A 10,292-nucleotide genomic window follows, 5' to 3' on the forward strand; every position below is an offset into this window, starting at 1 on the left:
CCTTTAATAGAACTTTAGTAGATATTACTATAGTAATATAGTTATTTTTAATTTTAGCTTTATAAAAAAGCTAAAGATCTAAGATAAAAATTAAATTTATACTTACTTAAATAGTCTTCTAGTTTATACTATAACTAGAACTAACTAGAAATATCTTTTACTAGCTAAGATAAGATATAATATTAGATATATAAATTAGCTAGTAGAACTTTTTATATTTATATCTATTATCTATAGTCTTATTACTATTTTAAGATAGTAATATTTATATAATAACTACTATTAAGTCTTATCTAAAGTAAGTAGAAGATATAACTAAAATTTCTATTTAAGAAATTATATTACGTTAAAAGAGATAAGCTATAAATACTAAATTGTTAATTTTTTCTTTTTTAAATACTAAGTAATTTTTATAAATTGTACTATATTATTTAAGTATAGTTTACTTAGAATATAAAGAGATTAAAAGCTTAAATTTTAACTTTACTTTATATATAAAGTCTAAGATATAGATAGTAATTATAATTATTAGCTTTATCTTAGCTTACTTACTAATTAGATTATTTTCTACTTAGCTCTTATAAATATATTAATAGTATCTAAAAAGAACTTATATATCTTCTTAGTAAGCTTCTTTAAGATAAAAATAAAAGAAAGAATAATAGAAAATTTTACTTTAGCTAGATAAACTATTAGAAATAATAAGAATAAATATAACTATATTAGTAGAATTATTAATTAAAATATTAATAGCTCTAAAATATATATATTTTAAGTTTAAAATCTAGATTATATTTCTTATTATATAGACTATATCTTATTCTATAGTTTTAAGAGAAGCTTTTAAAATAGTTTCTTCTATAGTTTTTTTTTTAATAAAGAAATAAAATCTTAAAAATCTATATAATAGAAATTTAGTTATATTAAAAGTAATTAATATAGTAATAATAAAGTAACCTAGTAGATCTTCTTAAGAGAAGAGGTAGTAAGTATAATTATAAGTTATTAATAGAATAGTAAGTATAAGTTAAGTAGCTAAAATATAGTAGAGATTTAGATTAATTTAAGTTATATAATATACTATTATAGCTAAAAAGCTAAGAAAAAAAATACTTATTTAAAGTATAGTTATAAAATTATAGTTATAAGAGTATAGTAGTAGAAAATATACTTTAAATAAACTTTATTTACTTTTAAAAAGTATTATTTAATTATATTTTATATAAAGTAAGATAAATACTATTAAGCTATACTATATAGAAAATTTCTATAATACTACTTTAAGAGGCTAGTAAGTATTTAAAGTATATATATATATATATATATAGTTTCTAATAGAGTTTATAATAAAATACTTATCTATATAGATAGTAGATCTTATAAATCTAAATACTAAAACTTTAAAAAAGTAAAGAAATATAAGTATAAATTATAGAAGATAGTTGCGTAAAATAATAAATTAAAGTATTATTAAGTTATTTAATAAGTTTATTAAAAATCTTAATAAATAAAGTATATATATATATATAAAATAGTTTATAGCTAATATTATATTAAAAGTACTAATATATTTTAAAAGATATAGCTTAAGAAACTAAAGAATCTAAGAAACTATATAGTACTAAGAAGAGATAAAAGAGATAAAAAGTTTAAAAAAAAAAGAAAAAAGAAATAAAAAGTTTATAAAAATTAAGTAGTAGTAATAAAAGTATAGAATAAGCTAAAGCTATATATATATATTTTATACGTACTTACAAAACTTATATAATATATAAGTTAGATATTATATTAGTATTAATATTTATATAGTAAAGTAATTATCTATATTAAGAGTAATAGTATTATAATATTACTAGTAATTATATTTATATAAAAGTAGCTTAAAGTTAAGCTATATTTATTATATTAGTGTATATATATACGTAAAATATAATAAAATATATATAGTATAGAGTAATTACGTTATAAATAAAATAGATATATAGTAAGTAAGTATAGATATAGATATATTATAAAAGTGCTAGCTAAGTAGCTATTTAACGTAGTAGGCGCCTAAGTTAATATAAATTCTTAGTATTCTTAAAAGTTAAGTAGATATATATAGATAGATTATTCTAACTTAGACTAAAGAGCTTAGATTAAGAGCTCTAGCTTCTTAGTAAGATAATAAAGTATTATAACTAGTAAGAGATTAGTTTTATACTTATACTTACTAAAAAGACTTATAAATTATATTAAATAATATAGTAATATAGTGTTTAGTATATAATAAAAGCTACTTATTTATTAAATTTATAAAGTTTTAGATATTACTATTATATAAGTATTTAAATATAAAGAAAGATTTAGAAGGTATAGAAGATATTAAGAATATAGAAGATAAGAGAAGAGAGAAAGATAAAAGAGTAGAGGTTTTTGCTTTTCTACAACTACTAAAAAGTCTAGTATAATTATAGTTATAAAACTCTTTATTAGAATAGCTATTATATAATAAATTTAAGATTATTATATATAGAATTTAGAGTTATAAACTACTACGCCTTACTTCTTTACTACTTTACTACTTTATTTCTATCTTATAGCTTTATTTTAGAAATAGCTTTAAATACGTTTAAGTTCTTAAATATTTATAGCTATTTCTTTATAGTTATAGCTCTTACTACTTTATACTTTTATATAAAGCTTTTAAAAAGTAATAAAATATATATAAAATTTCTAAATACCTTTCTAGAAGTATATAGAGCGCGTAGATACTTATATACTTTCTTTTTCTATAGAATTTAAGCTAAATTCTAGCTTCTTACCTTTATACTTTTATATAAAGTTTAAGAGTATTAAACTTTATAGCTTAGTTTTAATTTCTAGAACTTTTAAAAGAATATATACTACTATATACTATAAAATAAAGTATTTAGAAAGTATACCTATATAATAATAATATACTATATTACTTAACTACGTTATACTTATATTTTCTGCACTAGTATATTTAATAAAGTAATATAAGTATTTAAAGAAAAAAGTATACTTTTACTAAGATTCTAGTATATATATTATAACTATAAAGCTTTAAAATAAATTACTTTAGTACTTATATATTAGATAAGTAACTACTAATTAATACAAGATGTAAGAGATAGTAGAGTAATAGTATATTATTTAGTAAGAATAGATAAATTATTACCTTCTAAGTAATAATTTCTTAGATCTACTTATACTTATACTAAGTTAAGTTATATAATATTATTTAACTATTTAGAATATAGGTTTTTAATAATATCTTTCTTTTTAGCTTTAATTCTCTAGAGTTAAGTAGAATAAGTTATTCTAGACTAAGATAAGCTATCTTATAAATTATTATTATCTAGTAACTAAAATATATATTAGTAGATATAAAATATACTATATAGTAAGAAAGCTATTTTTTAGACTTACCTTTACTTTTACTTAGTAATTTTTTTACTTACTACTAAAATAAGTAATAATAGAATATTATAGTAAATACTACTACCTACGCTAGTAGCTAGCGTTTTAGTAGTATTATATTAAAATCTTTTAAATTTCTTAACTATTACTTTTATACTAACTAATAATAATTAGGTAAGTACTTCTAATCTTAATATTTTCTACTAGTAGTCTAAATAGCCTATAATAGCCTATTATAAGCTATTATAAAGTATTATAAGTTACTAAAACATAACTAAGCTAATATAATACTAGTAGATAACTATCTATATTATACTATTTATTTTACTTACGTTTGCGCTTACTTTTAATAACTCTATCTTATTTAGCCTCTAGAAAACTTATCTAAAACTATTATAGCCTAAAATAGCTTACTATAGACTTTACTAATATTTTAAATACCTTTATAAAATATAGTAAGTAGGCTATAAACTCTTATTACTACTATATTATATTCTTCTTTACTAGTAGTGTTAAGTACTTTAGAAAAGTTAGCTATTACTTTATCTATTTACTAGATAAGAAAAAAATCTTAAAATACGCTAAGTATATTAGTCTTCTAAGTAGTTAGTTTTATATTATAAATAGTAAGACCTACTATTAGTCTAAGTACCTTAGGTACTAAATTCTTAACTAGAATTACTATATAGTAAGTTATAATACTTTATAATAAGCTATTATAACCTATACTAACTTATTATATAGTTTTCTTAAGTTAAATTAGATAATAGTTACTTTAATTATACTATTAGTAATTTTCTATAGAAGATTAATTAAAGTACTATTACTATTTATAACTATAACTTACTTTATTAAGTTAATAATTAAAGTAACTAAATTATACTTTCTACTAATACTAATAGCACTAAAGTTCTAGCTCTAGCTTAGTAGATTAAATCTATTTATAATTATACTACTTAAGAAATTTAGAGCTTTACTAATAAACTTCTAAAAATAGCTATAACTTTTAAAAAGATTATTAAGAAGTAAGTAGCTATTCTAGACTATTATAGACTATTTTAACTTATAATAAGTAATATTAACTTTATATAGAGAAGCTCTTTCTTTATAATAGTAAAACTTATTATTATTAGTCTACTATATCTTTAGTTTACCTCTCTACTTCTAGTTACTCTAAAAAGTTAGTTTTAGCCTTTAATTAAGTTTGCGTAGCTAAGTAAAAGCGTACTTTTAATAATATAATAGAAGATAGTTTAAAGAAGATAAGTTTTTCTTATACTAGACTATTATAGGCTATTCTAATCTATAATAGTATATAGTTATTAACTCTAAAAAGGTTTAACTTAAGAAGATTATATTAGATAAAACTACTAAAATCTATACTTTTAAGAATAGTAGAGTTAATACTATCTAAAGTTAAAAGAGCGTTTTTACTAAGAAGATTAAGGTAGCTAATATAATCTATAATAATACTAAGAATAGGTAGAATACTCTATAATAGGCTATTCTAGGTTATTCTAGTAGTATATAGCTTAATTTTAGAGTATTAGATACTAGTTTAAATATTTAGTAGTAAATCTAGTAAAAAAGTAGTCTTTAAGTATAATATTTAGAACTCTTAGCTTATTTTAGATTATTTTAACCTATAATAGGCTTTAATAGCTTATTTTTTAGTATATACTTAGCTTAGTAAGAATTACTAAAGTCTTATAAAATATATCTTTTAAGTAACTTATAGAAATATAATATTTTATCTTAGAATCTAAGATCTATAAAAAACTAGTAGAAGTAAAGCCTTATAACATAGATTAGGTTATAATAATTTATAATAAGTAGTATATAATTATTATAAAAATAGCTAAGATAAGCTATTAGGCTATAGTACTATTAAACACTATATTAAAAAATCTAAATTAGAAAAAAACTAGTAAAGGTATACTTAGTTTTATTCTCTAAGTATTATTTTAACTTATTTCTTTTTATTTTAGAAAACTATCTATAGCTCTACTTAAGCTTTTTTTTTTAAACTAATATTAAGGCTATATACTTTTATTATTTTAAAACTTACGTAGCGTCTTTATACTAATCTCTAGTTCTAGTTTCTAAGAGTTTTTTTTATTAGAGTAGCTTTACTATTTAATAAGATACTTCTACTAATTATTCTTATTACGCTTTTAATCTAAGATTTAGTTAATATTATATATATTATTACTAAATCTATATATAGTATTAATACTCTATATTAGTAGATATAATAATTATCTAGTTAGCTTATATAGTTCTAGAAGTAATATATAAAAAACTAGATAAACTATCTTTAATTTAGATATATTAATTTTAAACGTAGATAGGCTAATCTAGGCTATTATACGCCTAGAGCCTATATACTTCTAATTTAGTTTCTTCTTTAGCTTAGTAGAATATATATACTAATTAAAGATTAAGACTTAATCTTTTACTTTAAATAGAAGAGGTATTCTCTTTTTATTAGTATATACTTTCTAATAGATATTAGCTATAATAATTTTTTTCTTATACTTAGTTTATAAGCTAAGTACTTTTATAGTAGTAAAGAGCTCTATAAAGCTTTCTTTCTTACTCTAGACTATACTAGGCTAGTCTACCTCTCTTAGATTAGTACTATAATAGGCTTAGAAAAAAGTTATACTAGTAGTTACGTAAATACTATTATTATATATAAACTCTTTAATAAATATTTATAAAGTTTAGTTATTCTATTTTAGTATATAGTAATACTAAAAGTACTATTTTAGTATTTAGTTCTACTACTTAGTTTAACTATCTATCTAGAAGTAGAATATAAATATAAGAACTTTTCTAAAGTTTAAATAGTATTAAAAAGTATTCTAATACTTTATATTTATTAGTAGGCCTTTATTTAAGATAACCTACTTTAGAATACTATATAGGTAGATAATCTTACGTATTTATACTTAGGTAAGATCTAAACTATTTTAATTATCTCTTACTAAAATATAATAGGCTATTTTAGTAAGTTTATATATAATAACTAGTATTATATTATAGACTTAGCCTTATATAGTACTAAAGAAAAGCTCTATAATAAAATCTATAGTAGCTTTTTTCTAAAGTTAATCTAGAGAAAGTAAAAGTTCTAGTAGACTATATAGTTTATAGTAAGCTAGCGTTATTTTATAGTAAGCTAAGTAATTATAGTAATACTTAGTAATATTCTTTTTTATACTCTTCTAGGTATATTAATATTAGAGCTTTTCTAATATATATCTTACTTTAAAATATTCTACTAGTAAGTTATTATAGCACTTTATAAGTGTCTTTAACTTACTTTCTATATTAGTAAGCTCTTAGTAGTAACTATAACTTATAATAAGTTTTAATAAGTTTATTTATTCTATATCTAAGTCTAATTTATCTAAGAAAAGGTTGCTAGTCTTATTAGAGGTATTTTAATCTTCTATAGGCTTTTACTTTTTTAGTTTAGTTTAATTAACTTACTTAAACTTATTAAGCGCTTTACTTAATTTATTTAGTAGTTCTAATCTAGAACTAGACTTTATTAGCGTAGCTATAGCTAAAAAGGCCTTTTTACTTTTATTAAGAATAATATCTTTTATAGGCTATATAAAGGCTTTATTATACTTCTAGGCTAGCTTCTATAACTTAGCTATATAATTAAAGTAGTATAATAGACTATCTACTAGATTAGTACTTCTAGAATAATAAATTAAGTTAAAATTATATTATATAAGTACTAAGTAAGACTAAACTTAATAATAGTTAAAGGCTTTAGTTTCTATAAACTACTTAAGGTTTATATAATTAGTAAAGATCTTAAAATAGATACTCTTAAAGTAATATTACTAATATTTTAAACTTTTAATAATAGCTAATAGTTCTTAGTTATATATATTATAATTATACTTTACTATAATAAGCTTACGTAAGTAGAAGTTAACTAGGTACTAGTTATCTAGCTTAGGTAATTCTATAATATATTAGCTTAGAATACCTAATATTATATCTCTAGATATATTAACTTTAACTTTTATCTTATAATTTCTTTTAAAGTAAGCTAAGATTAGTTTCTTTAAGAAAAAAATCTTAAGCTTATAAAAAGCTTTTCTAGTAGCTTTACTAATATCTAGAAACTAGCTCTTCTCTCTTTATATAGCGTAGCTACTTTTAGCTATACCTAGACTTTTTTAGATTAAAATAGTTAATAGTAGAGCTAATTTAGAAAATTTAGTAATAAATTAGTAATAGTAGTTTATAAAGCTAATAAATACCTAAAAATTATAAATAGTGCGTAGTTTAGGCTAATTCTAGATAGTTTTAATATAGTTTTAGTTAATCTTAATTCTATAAAGTGTAATAATATAACTAAGGTACTTAGTGTATTAGATATACTACTTATACTTACTAAGCTTTAAGTAAAGCTTAGCCTTACGTAGTCTTTATAAGACTTTCTTAATATATACTTTATATTCTTTAAGAGTATTTAAAAAGATAAGAATATTATCTAAGTAGATAATATATAATATATTAATTAGACTAATAAGAGTCTAGTTAATATATATTTAGAACTAGGTAGATATATTTATAAAGCTAAAAGATATTATAGTATACTTAAAATAACTATACTAAGTATAAAATATAGTTTTCTACTTATTTTCTTTCTAGATATAAATTCTATAGTAAGTCTTTTATATATTTAGCTTAGTATAGTACTTAGCTTACGCTAAGTAATCTAAAGACTCTATAATTAGAGATAATAGGTATTTATTTTTAATTATAATCTTATTTAAGCTATAATAGTTAATATATAGCTTTATAGAGCTATTCTTTCTTTTAATAAAAAGAATAAGTACGCTAGCTAGTAACTTTAAGTATTTTATTTACTTTTATACTATATACTCTTTTAGGTACTTTTTAAAAAGCTCTAACTTAGTTTAAGAGAAATTATATAATAGTATATATAGTAGATTAGTTCTAGGCTCTAGGTGTAGAGCTAGGTTTTATAGACTATACTTAGTAATAATTATAAAGTTCTTCTTAGAGTAAATATTAATAAACTCTATATATAGTAGAGGTATATTACTTATTTAAGCTAAGAATAGGTTATTCTAACCTACTATATCTACTAGATATATATATACGTTTATACTAGAATTATATATACTTTTTTTAAATAATTAGATATCTTCTACTATAATTTTTTAAAAAGAGCTAACTTTCTTAGTTTTATTATTTTTAAAAAGTATACGCTATAAAGCGTAGTTTAATCTAGAGTTATAGTTATTAATCTATAGTAATTCTAAATATATAGTATACTTATTTAAGTTAGATACTATAAATAGAATATGCTACGTCTTTACGTAGTACTATAAATTAGTAATAGTAATATCTACTTTAGTTATTTTATAAATAGTAAGCTTTTTACTATTAACCTCTTTTATAAGAAAGTTAGGTAAAGAATTAATAACTAATTCTTACTTCTTTACTAATATAGTAGAAATAAGGTTTAGTTATAAACTACTATTAATTATTACCTTTTTAGGCTTAGATATTTTAAGAGTAAACTTTACTATTAAAAGTTAAAATAGAGTAGGCTATAAGGCCTTACGTAGCGTTTCTATATTTTTATTTTTCTTATTTAGAAAGATATAAATAGTAAAGTAGAAGATTAATTCTTTTATCTCTAGTTTTTTTCTAACTTAGACTTATTAGTAAACTTACTTATAGTATTAGACTTATTAGCTTTTAAATATTTATTTTTATAATAACTAACTTTACTATATCTATAGTATATAATTTACTTTTTTAATATATTATTATTACTTAAACTACTTTTTTTTAATTTATTTTAAACTAATCTAGCGCGCTTAGCGTTTTTTAGAAGTCTACTAGTACTCTAAATATTAGATTAATCTTAGGTAAGTTAAGGCTTATTCTTTTTAAGTAGTTATAGCTTATTTTCTATAATATAAAACTTTTATTAGAAAATAAAGTTAGTGTATTTTTCTACTTATAGAAGTATAGAGCGTTAGTTATAAAAAGTAAAAGTAAGCTCTTTCTAATATTATTCTATAAGGCTATAGTATACTTTAGTACTTATATATCTAGTATTTAGTCTAATCTAAGTTTCTTTTATAATAGCTTTATATAATTTAAAAAGTTTAGAGAATTTTAATTACTACGTTATATAGTGCGCTTAAAGTAATTATAAGTATATTACTTATACTTTTATAAAGAACTAAGTAAGTTTAATATAATATACTTAAAGTCTACCTATAATAGTGTCTAGGTAGAGTTTTAGTACTTCTCTAATATCTAATAAGTATACTATAGCATTTTTAATAGCTCTAAGATATATATAGTACTAAAATCTACTCTTTATATTTTTATTATAAAGCTTTATAGTATATAAAAAAAGTATAACTTATAATTCTACTTTTAGTAATTATATTACGCTTAGTTAGTCTTTAAGAACAACTATAAAGGTTTAGATTTTAGAAAACCTTTAGTTAAGAAAGTATTTTTTAAGTAAGTTATAAATAGCGCTTTTATATTCTTCTTAAGAGTAGTTAGATTACTTATAGTAACTTTAGCATAAAAGTTCTATAACTTAGCTAGCTTAATACGCTTTAGCTAGAGTATTCTCTAAGTATAAAAACATTATAGCTTCTAGTCTAAAATAGCTTTTTTTAGAATATTCTAAGTCTTACTAAAAGTAAAAATATAATTTTATAGTAATAGTAGCAGAATTAAGCTATTACTAATATTATTATTTATCTTAGATATAGAAGGTATTAGCTTATATACTTTTTTTTTAATAGAAGTTAGTACTAATAGATCTATAGCTA

Source organism: Alternaria ethzedia (genome assembly GCF_023757985.1).
Source record: "Alternaria ethzedia strain BMP 0044 chromosome Unknown scaffold_5, whole genome shotgun sequence".
NCBI classification, from domain to species: domain Eukaryota; kingdom Fungi; phylum Ascomycota; class Dothideomycetes; order Pleosporales; family Pleosporaceae; genus Alternaria; species Alternaria ethzedia.